Genomic DNA, 8,208 nt, shown 5'->3' with positions numbered 1-8,208 from the left:
CAAACAAAAAATAGAAGCCAAAATGACAGATGTAACCCGAGGAAGTTTGCAATAGATTTCTTTACGGTGGATTTTAAATTGACGCCAAATGGAAGACATAAAAATATGTCTACTCCTTAATTATAGTTTAAATTTTAATTAAAAAAATTATAAAAAATAATTTGGTAAACCTATTAACCAAATAATAACCACATAGACTTCCTCCATTTAAATAAAATAAATTTACATATAAACTAGTCAAATTAAGGGAGGAAAGACGGATTAGGTTAAAATTATTTGATTTAGGGTTTGCTTAAGTAGACTGCTCTGTAGACTATTGGTGGTTGACTTTGTAATGCCATCAACTATTAATATTATATTATTTTAATTTTACCGACAATTTAACCAAATCGATAGTTGAACCTAACCGAATGCATACTGATTCCTTAATTTTAACCTAACCGGATAATTTAACCATATATATAGTTTTCTGCAAGTCAAACCTAGTTTTTTTATGTGATCTCTCAGCCACCGCAGTCTGAGCAGACATTAATATCACAAAAAAGAGTAAAAGACTAAAATCTGGGATCTGATTCGACCTAATTTTCTTTTCATTTTCTCTCTAATGTTCAACATTCTTATTCCCTTTTGTTTTCTCTTTGGATTTGTGTTCTTCCTCTCTTTTCTCTCTTCAAATATATCAGCCACTCTCGCTCCCTTCTCTCATCAACACCAATCTTTGTTAGAACCTTAAACTCTCGCATATGTTGTCTCGTGAATCTCACAGTCATGGGACAAAACTTCGCCGCAGAGAAAGGAATTCCCCAAATTCGAAACCATACTTCTCCTCCGAAGAAATCCTCAAGGTACTGAAATAGATCTGTCTTAGCTTGAAACGACACCGTCGAGGCGAGCACCCTCATGTTCCTCTGTTTCTTCTTCGTCTTCTTACTCCGATTCCTCCCGATCGGTGCATTTCTTTTAACTGTCATTTATTTTGTTTTTGTTGGTGTTCTTTGAAAGGGATTTGAGAAACCAATATCGTTTAGGTTACTGGCGGCTAAAGTAATGGATCTGGAGAAAGCAGGTATGATGTATTTTATCTCAAGCGGATATGACGATCCTTGTTAGATGTTCGTCCTTAGAAGGATACTCAAAAAGGGTAATAAATAGATCCATTATCTTGTTTTATTGTAATATATTTTTGTTAACTGATTGTGGTGTCGGATAATTTCTTTGTCTTCTAATTCTCAGAATAGTTGAAGCATTATAATGGCGACGGGAGAGCAAACAAGTCTCTGAGAGGTATGTACTCAATCGTTGCCAAACCTTCTTAAAAAGGTAACAACATAATCTGGTTCTAATGATTTGATCGATGAATTTGCTTTTTTTTTTTTAAAGTTGTTGTTGTTGTTGTTGGTTTTGATTACAACTACAATTTTTAAGGTTTCATTATTTTGTGAATCAGATCAAAGAAGGAGATCAAAGGTAGAGACCATATGTGTACAACTAATTCCATTGAATGACACCATTCCTTCACTTATGTCTGATTTTGGTGTTATTATTTGTTCCTTGTGTTGCTTTTACTTTGTAACCCTAGTACGACGTCTTCAGATCTGGAAGTGATGACAACGAAGGAATCTCCATTGAAGATCAATACGCCGCCGATAAGCCTCCAAGGTCCAATCGAACCAGGCTTGAACCAAAATTTGAACAATTAGAGAAGTAAACGGGGTTTAGTTAGCTGGTAAACCGTTATGACTTTTGTTTAGGCAGACGGAGTAAGAGGGGGAATCTTAACGCTTTTGTTTTTGCGGGGTTGTTTTGTAAACTTTAAGTTTTATTTGGGGGTTGGGGCATAATATGTAAATACGGTTTAACAATTTATTTTCTCAGTTTATCGCATTAATTATGAAGTCTTTATCTCTCTCTTAACTTATGTTTTTCATAAACCAAATCGATTTGAGTTTTTAACTCGGAAAGACCAAACAAAGCAATAACAAATATTTTTAATTTCTCTGTTAAATGATAAATTCGATGAATATTTTTTAATGAAAATTCTGACCAAAAAGTATGATGTGCTTGCCATGTTTGGAGATTGCTCCAAAAGATTTTTGTATGTTTAAAAATAGTTTTTGCCAGAATAATAACCTAAAGATGATTAATGATTAACTAGTAACTACATAAATAGAAATTGTAATTACTGTTTGGGGGAGAAGTTCATAAATAGAAATTGTAATTACTGTTTGGGGGAGAAGTTCCTACTTCAATTATTAGAGTTACTTTTTTTTTCTTAATAATGAGTTTGTAATTTAGATTAAGTTATACCTACAACTTAATGCATATCATATCATTTTATGTAAATTTAGATTATTAATGCTTCTTTCATGTGTTTGTGTTATTTTGTTGCAGGTTGAAGCTGGTTACATAATGATATCAAAGAAGTTTCAAGGTCTAACAGTATGGAAAATTCACAAGTTTAAATACAAAAGTTGTTTGAACTTATTTTTAATTATGTATTTTTACTTTATAATATAAATATTTTGTATTCATGTTTCATATAAATATAATAATTTTTTTTATATAAAATTATGGCAGGTTTCTCTTTTAATTTGTCAAATTATCCAAAAACTGAAAAACAAATCCTAGAAATTTGTAATTTCAATAAAATTTAGTGTAACAATTAATAACTAAGAATACACTTCATTGTAGTATTGTAGACTGAAATCATTCACGGTTGTGTAATTCTTAGAAAATTTCTATATCACTTCATTTCATACTTATAGAATTCTACATTCTTTGAAGAAGTCTTTTAGATAAGTCTTCAGCATAATCATTACAAATATTAAATTGATTTGATTGATTTGCAGACGGTTTAGTTACCAGTGCAGAAGTCTGCCAGAGAAGTTGTCGACATAATCATTACAAAGTTAAAATTGATTTGACGTTAGTTGGTAAAGAAGTCTGCCAGAGAAGTCGGTTTTTTTATATTTTTCTGGTACTGTTTCAAATAAACCGGAATTGGTTTTCTAAAACCGAGATTATTTTTCTTGTCATCAATACAGACTTCACACAGAACTCCAACACGTTGACTTCCAAATTAAGTCTAAGTTAATGACCTAACTGCCTAAGAAAACCAAAAACTTGATTTCTCCATATGTATAATATATAATCATTTCAAAAACATACAGAGGCAAGTACATAACATATATCAAAGAATACAACAAGAAAATCTTAAAAATTATTCACCAATTTGCAATAAATTGGTTTTCAAATTACGACGACTTCATGTTGATGTCAACATTTTAGACATAAAAAAGCCTCTACGCAGAGACTTTAACTCGAAGTCTATTTTGTGTGGTCTATTTTTGCAATTACAATTTAATAAAGCAGACACCGGACGAAGTCTACTAGGATAGTTGACTTCTTTTGTTGTCTTTCTTTGTTAATTTTTTGGTCAGTTTTGCAATTAAAAACATAGAACATAGTAGACTTCTTAGGAAGTTTCAACAAGTTAGCTTCGATTACAGTCAACTCTAGTTATTTTTGCAATTGACCAAACCATTGACTTGGTAGTAGACTTCTAGCTGACAAGTAGACTTCATCTATCCGTCAACTAGAAAAAGTAAACTTCGTTGTGGTTAGTTTTGCAATTGACCAAGTTTGACTTTCGCAATGTAGACTACGTACGAAGTCTCCAGGAATGTTGACTTCGTTTGCAGTCTGCCGTAGACTTCTTTTGCAGTCAACTAATTAATTTTATATCAATAATATTACAGTCATTGTTTTTATATTTTGGTCAAATCCAAAAAATAGCCACTATAGAAGTTTACTATTTTATTATCGGAAGAAGACTTCGTCCGGCAGTCATAACTAAAAAGTCAAGAATTTGGTCAATTGCAAAAATACACCTTAGTAGACTGCAAACAAAGTATCCAATAGAACGCTGGAGGGACAACTCCAGCTCAGGCAGAGCTAACCATATTTTTTTGTTTTCAAATGAATTTAAGGAGACTGAAATTTCAGTCTACGGGCTCGAAACTCGATAAATTTTTTATTGCAAAATTGACCACATAGTAGACTTTACATGATTTTATGACGGTTAGACTAACAAATGAAGTCTAATTTCGCAAAAAAAAAATCAAGGAAAATCACGAAATCTACCAGAAAATAATCTTATCAGTGGTTGTTTCGCAATGTCAAGCACCGAGGACGTCGTCTTTAGTCACCACAGAAGAAACCCAGCACCAATTGAATCACTATCTAAGAATCATGACATATAACAAGATGAATGCACTTGCAAACTTTCTTGGATTAAAATGGAGAGTAGATGGAAGAAAATGAAGTTCTGATAGCATTGGGTGTTATTTAAGCTTACAAATTCAGGTTTTTGAAGCTTTAAGAGTTTCAAATTTGTTTGTTCATGATTGTTGAAAAATTGATGGCGGTGGCAAAACCGTAAATAAAAGAAGAAGATTAGGATATAGATGTAATAAACATTTTCGCAAGAAATTCAAATAAATTAGAAATAATGGCATTTTTGTGAATACAATGATTACATAAAGATTTAATTGGGAAAAAGTGGCAAATGTTGGAGAAAGCAAAAGATGTAGTCAGTTTTGCAATTGACTCAAGTTAGGGGTCTAGTTTTGCAAGCACCCCTTTTTTTTATTGAAGGCATGATAACTAAAGTAATACCAACCCAATCAGTATCAATTGCGTCGATGGTGCTCATTAGTTTGACTTTCCCGACCTGAAAACATAAATATACCACATAAATGTCAGTGCAATGTTTGAATCAAGTGATCGAGAATAAAATTTACTATTGACTTGTAAACATATATTCAGACCTCAACTGAATCGATAAGTAATACAATGGTTTTCCTTGGATATTGAGTAGTGTCTTCTGATTAAATAGATTCACGAAAAGCGAGAGATAGAGTGTCGTCTAGAAGGCTGAATGATATCAGAACCAAAATGTTATTGGTAAATTTGGTTGTCGATGTGTTTGGTTGTGGATCTATGTTGGTGAGGCTGTGTTTATATAGTTCATAAATGGGTATTGTTATGATCGCGGATCTAATGTATAGATTATAGAATATTAGGGAACCGAGTTGTTTGGGAAGTTTTGATTTTTTAGTTAGGATTGAGAATATTACGTTCCACAAATATCGTATGATTGATGAATTTTGGAGTTTGGAGATTGATATCAAAGTAACACTAATTGATTACGATTGATTGATAGTTTTTTAAAAAAAAATTTGCAGGAAATTAGGCATGCAGTCGAAGGTAGTTAAGGAAGGTTGTAATGGTTTCAATAACTGGATCAACTTAATGATTTTGATATTGTTTGTTTCGATTTTGTGGTTTAAAAATATATTAATTACAATGGCATGGAGTGTAAATATTTCCCAACTCCAAGCCTTCTTTGCCAAAATTGCTGTGAAAATGTTAATATAGATTATTAATAAACTAATTTTTTTATCCTAGTTAAATTGTCTTAATTATCCTTAAGGATCCTAACTATTTTGTTACTATTTCTAATAGCATTCTAATGTAATTTTTTACACTTTGAATGTTATTTTTATAAATGTACTTCTCAATTAATATAGTAGGATTATTCATAATTGCATATAGTATATAGTACTTAACATTATTTGCCACCTATCCGATAAATACAAATACCATTAATTTATTTACTATATAATTCACACATCTCTCCTACCATTAATTTTCCTACAATCTCTCCTACATACATTCTTTGATGTATAAGAAATGAAGATCTAATTCACATTTTTAGCAATGTATATGCATTTGCGAATAAGACAAAGAAAACAAAGTTCGGCTGCTCACACTAAATATGTACAATATGATAGATCTACTTATCTTAAATCTACACTTTTTGATAGAGGATTTTCAAAATAGTTCTTTCCCTATGTCACTTTTCAAAAATAACGTTTTATGTTGTTCATTTTCAAAATTATCCTAATCTATGTATAAAATAACTAAATTCTAAGCCCTAAAGTCCAAATATTAAACCCTAACCCCTCAATACTATATCCTAAATATAAAATAGAGAACCCAAACCTAAAAGAAAATTATAAAAATTAATTTAACATATTGTAATTGTGTAAAATGGGGTAAAAATGAAAATATTCAAAAAATGTATTTTTGAAAAAGAGTACCCTTTTGGGGTATTTCTAACAAATTCTCTTGTTTCATCAAACATTTTTTTTAGATTTTTCATATAAAAATTAAAAAGTGGAAGAAAATTAATTTAGTACAACTGAACTGATTTAGTGTGAGGTTATTCAAGATACAAAAAAATAATGTAGCACAATTGAACTGGTTTAGTGTGAGAATATATATTAGAATAACACTGTATGTTAATACTACTTTATCTTGATTTAATCCTACCAGTATATGTAACTAGCTTTGTATAAATAATGATTTACGTTAATAAATAAAAACACACAATCATTTACATACGATATCCCTATGTTTTAACTTTCAAGTGTACATAGACACTAAACACATTTCTACAACAGGTCAAGTTGTTGATTGTCTTACCGAAGCTTTGCCTAGGTTCGAAAAATTACTGTCTTCGTTTGGTGTACGAACTTTTTTCTCCAGAAAAAATCTGTTCATATTAAGTATACTATCAAAAATTGTTTTTCCGTTGTCAGACAAAATATCAAATGAATATTTTACAATGTCAACGTCGACATTCACCACTTCTTTAGTTCTGTTTCAGGTCCAAAAGAGCTAATCACTTTCCAACCATTTCAGAAAACAAAATACATGCTCAATTTGAATAATACTTTACCTAAGAAATAGAAAAAAAAAATATATGTATATATATAGTTATCATGGGCTCATACTAAATTTGTACAATATGCCAAATCTGATCTTAATTAAAAGACTTTGATAATAAGTACGCTATATTATCTCATCAAACAAGTGTTTAGATTTTGCATAAATATATTAAATAGCACGATCCTCCAACACTTGTTGGATTTGGGGTGATACATTGATAATTTATAACATCCTCATATAACATATACTAGGTACGGACCCGCACATACGTGCAGGGTTGATTTCAAAAATTAAATTTGTTACGAGGTTTATAATATATTACTTATGGGTTGACAAAATAAAATAAAATAATATATTATGTATGTATGGGGTTATGTTTGTAAACATATTTTTGAGGAATGTTAACATTCATAATCCAAACTCATACCAGATTAGTATTCGAATTATTTTTTATTCGGCGTCATACAAAAATAATGATCCAATTTGTAAAGACAACTATATTAAAAAGTAATAGGAAAATGTGGTATGACTATTTCAGGAAAAGAAATAGTAAAAGAAATGTGGTATGTTCCATACCATATATAATTTTGGGAGATTCTCAAAAATAGCACCAAAACAAGTTTTTGTTCCAAACTTAGCACAACATCTCTAAAATTCCAAAAATAGCACTAATTAATCTTCTAAAATTAAATCCTAAATTCAAAATACTAAATCCTACCCCTCAAAACTATACCCTAAATGTGAAATTGAGAATCCAAACATAAAAAAACAAATTCTAAAAATTAATTTTAAATATTTTAATATGTTAAATAGTGCTATTTTTGGAAATTTATGAAATGTGTGCTATAATTGTCCATAAAATTTGGTTTAGTGCTATTTTAGGGTATTTCTCTATAATTTTTCATCTCATAACTGTATTTTTAATAATAATTTATACATTTCACATATAAAACTCCCCAAATCGAGTGATGTAAATTTTCAAGCGAGTCAAACCCATCCCCGTAAGCAAGTTGCTATTGAACTAACTATCCAAATTATATGATTTCATCACGATAATAGTTTAGATAACGTTTTTCAGTTTTCTGAATTACTCGTTTCCCTCTCTTACCCATTTATTTATCTATATATTTGACATAAATAGGTCAATGAAAATTTTCAAATATATTGCCAACTCATCCCATCTTATATATATTTCTCATAACTTTTGAAGTTTTTATATTTTATATGGATAAATCATAAATGTTTTAATTTATTTTGTTTATGTATTTTATATTTATTGAATTATATATAGGTGAGAGTTTATTTTGCTTTTAATTATAAATGGTAATTGGTAAGGATCACAAAGTTTCTTTTCGTTGCTTTGTGGTTATTTTCAGTTTTGGGAATTTTTGGTTACATCTCTAATAAGCAGTG

General features: G+C 30.0%; 1 long non-coding RNA gene across 3 annotated transcripts; it reads left to right on the top strand.

The window, feature by feature from the left end:
- On the top strand, positions 507-1,909 carry LOC104701384. 3 transcript variants are annotated; one of them, XR_002032750.1, is made up of 4 exons: positions 507-845; positions 1,003-1,141; positions 1,234-1,320; positions 1,448-1,909. It is a non-coding gene; the product is annotated as an uncharacterized LOC104701384 (long non-coding RNA). The 3 variants fall into 3 exon arrangements; XR_002032749.1 differs by having other exon boundaries at positions 1,426-1,909; XR_753810.2 differs by having other exon boundaries at positions 1,234-1,909.

This window comes from Camelina sativa, chromosome 7 (assembly GCF_000633955.1).
Source record: "Camelina sativa cultivar DH55 chromosome 7, Cs, whole genome shotgun sequence".
NCBI classification, from domain to species: Eukaryota; Viridiplantae; Streptophyta; class Magnoliopsida; order Brassicales; family Brassicaceae; genus Camelina; species Camelina sativa.
Note: the sequence above shows the minus strand (reverse complement) of the source record. Positions and strands in the feature narration are given on the sequence as shown.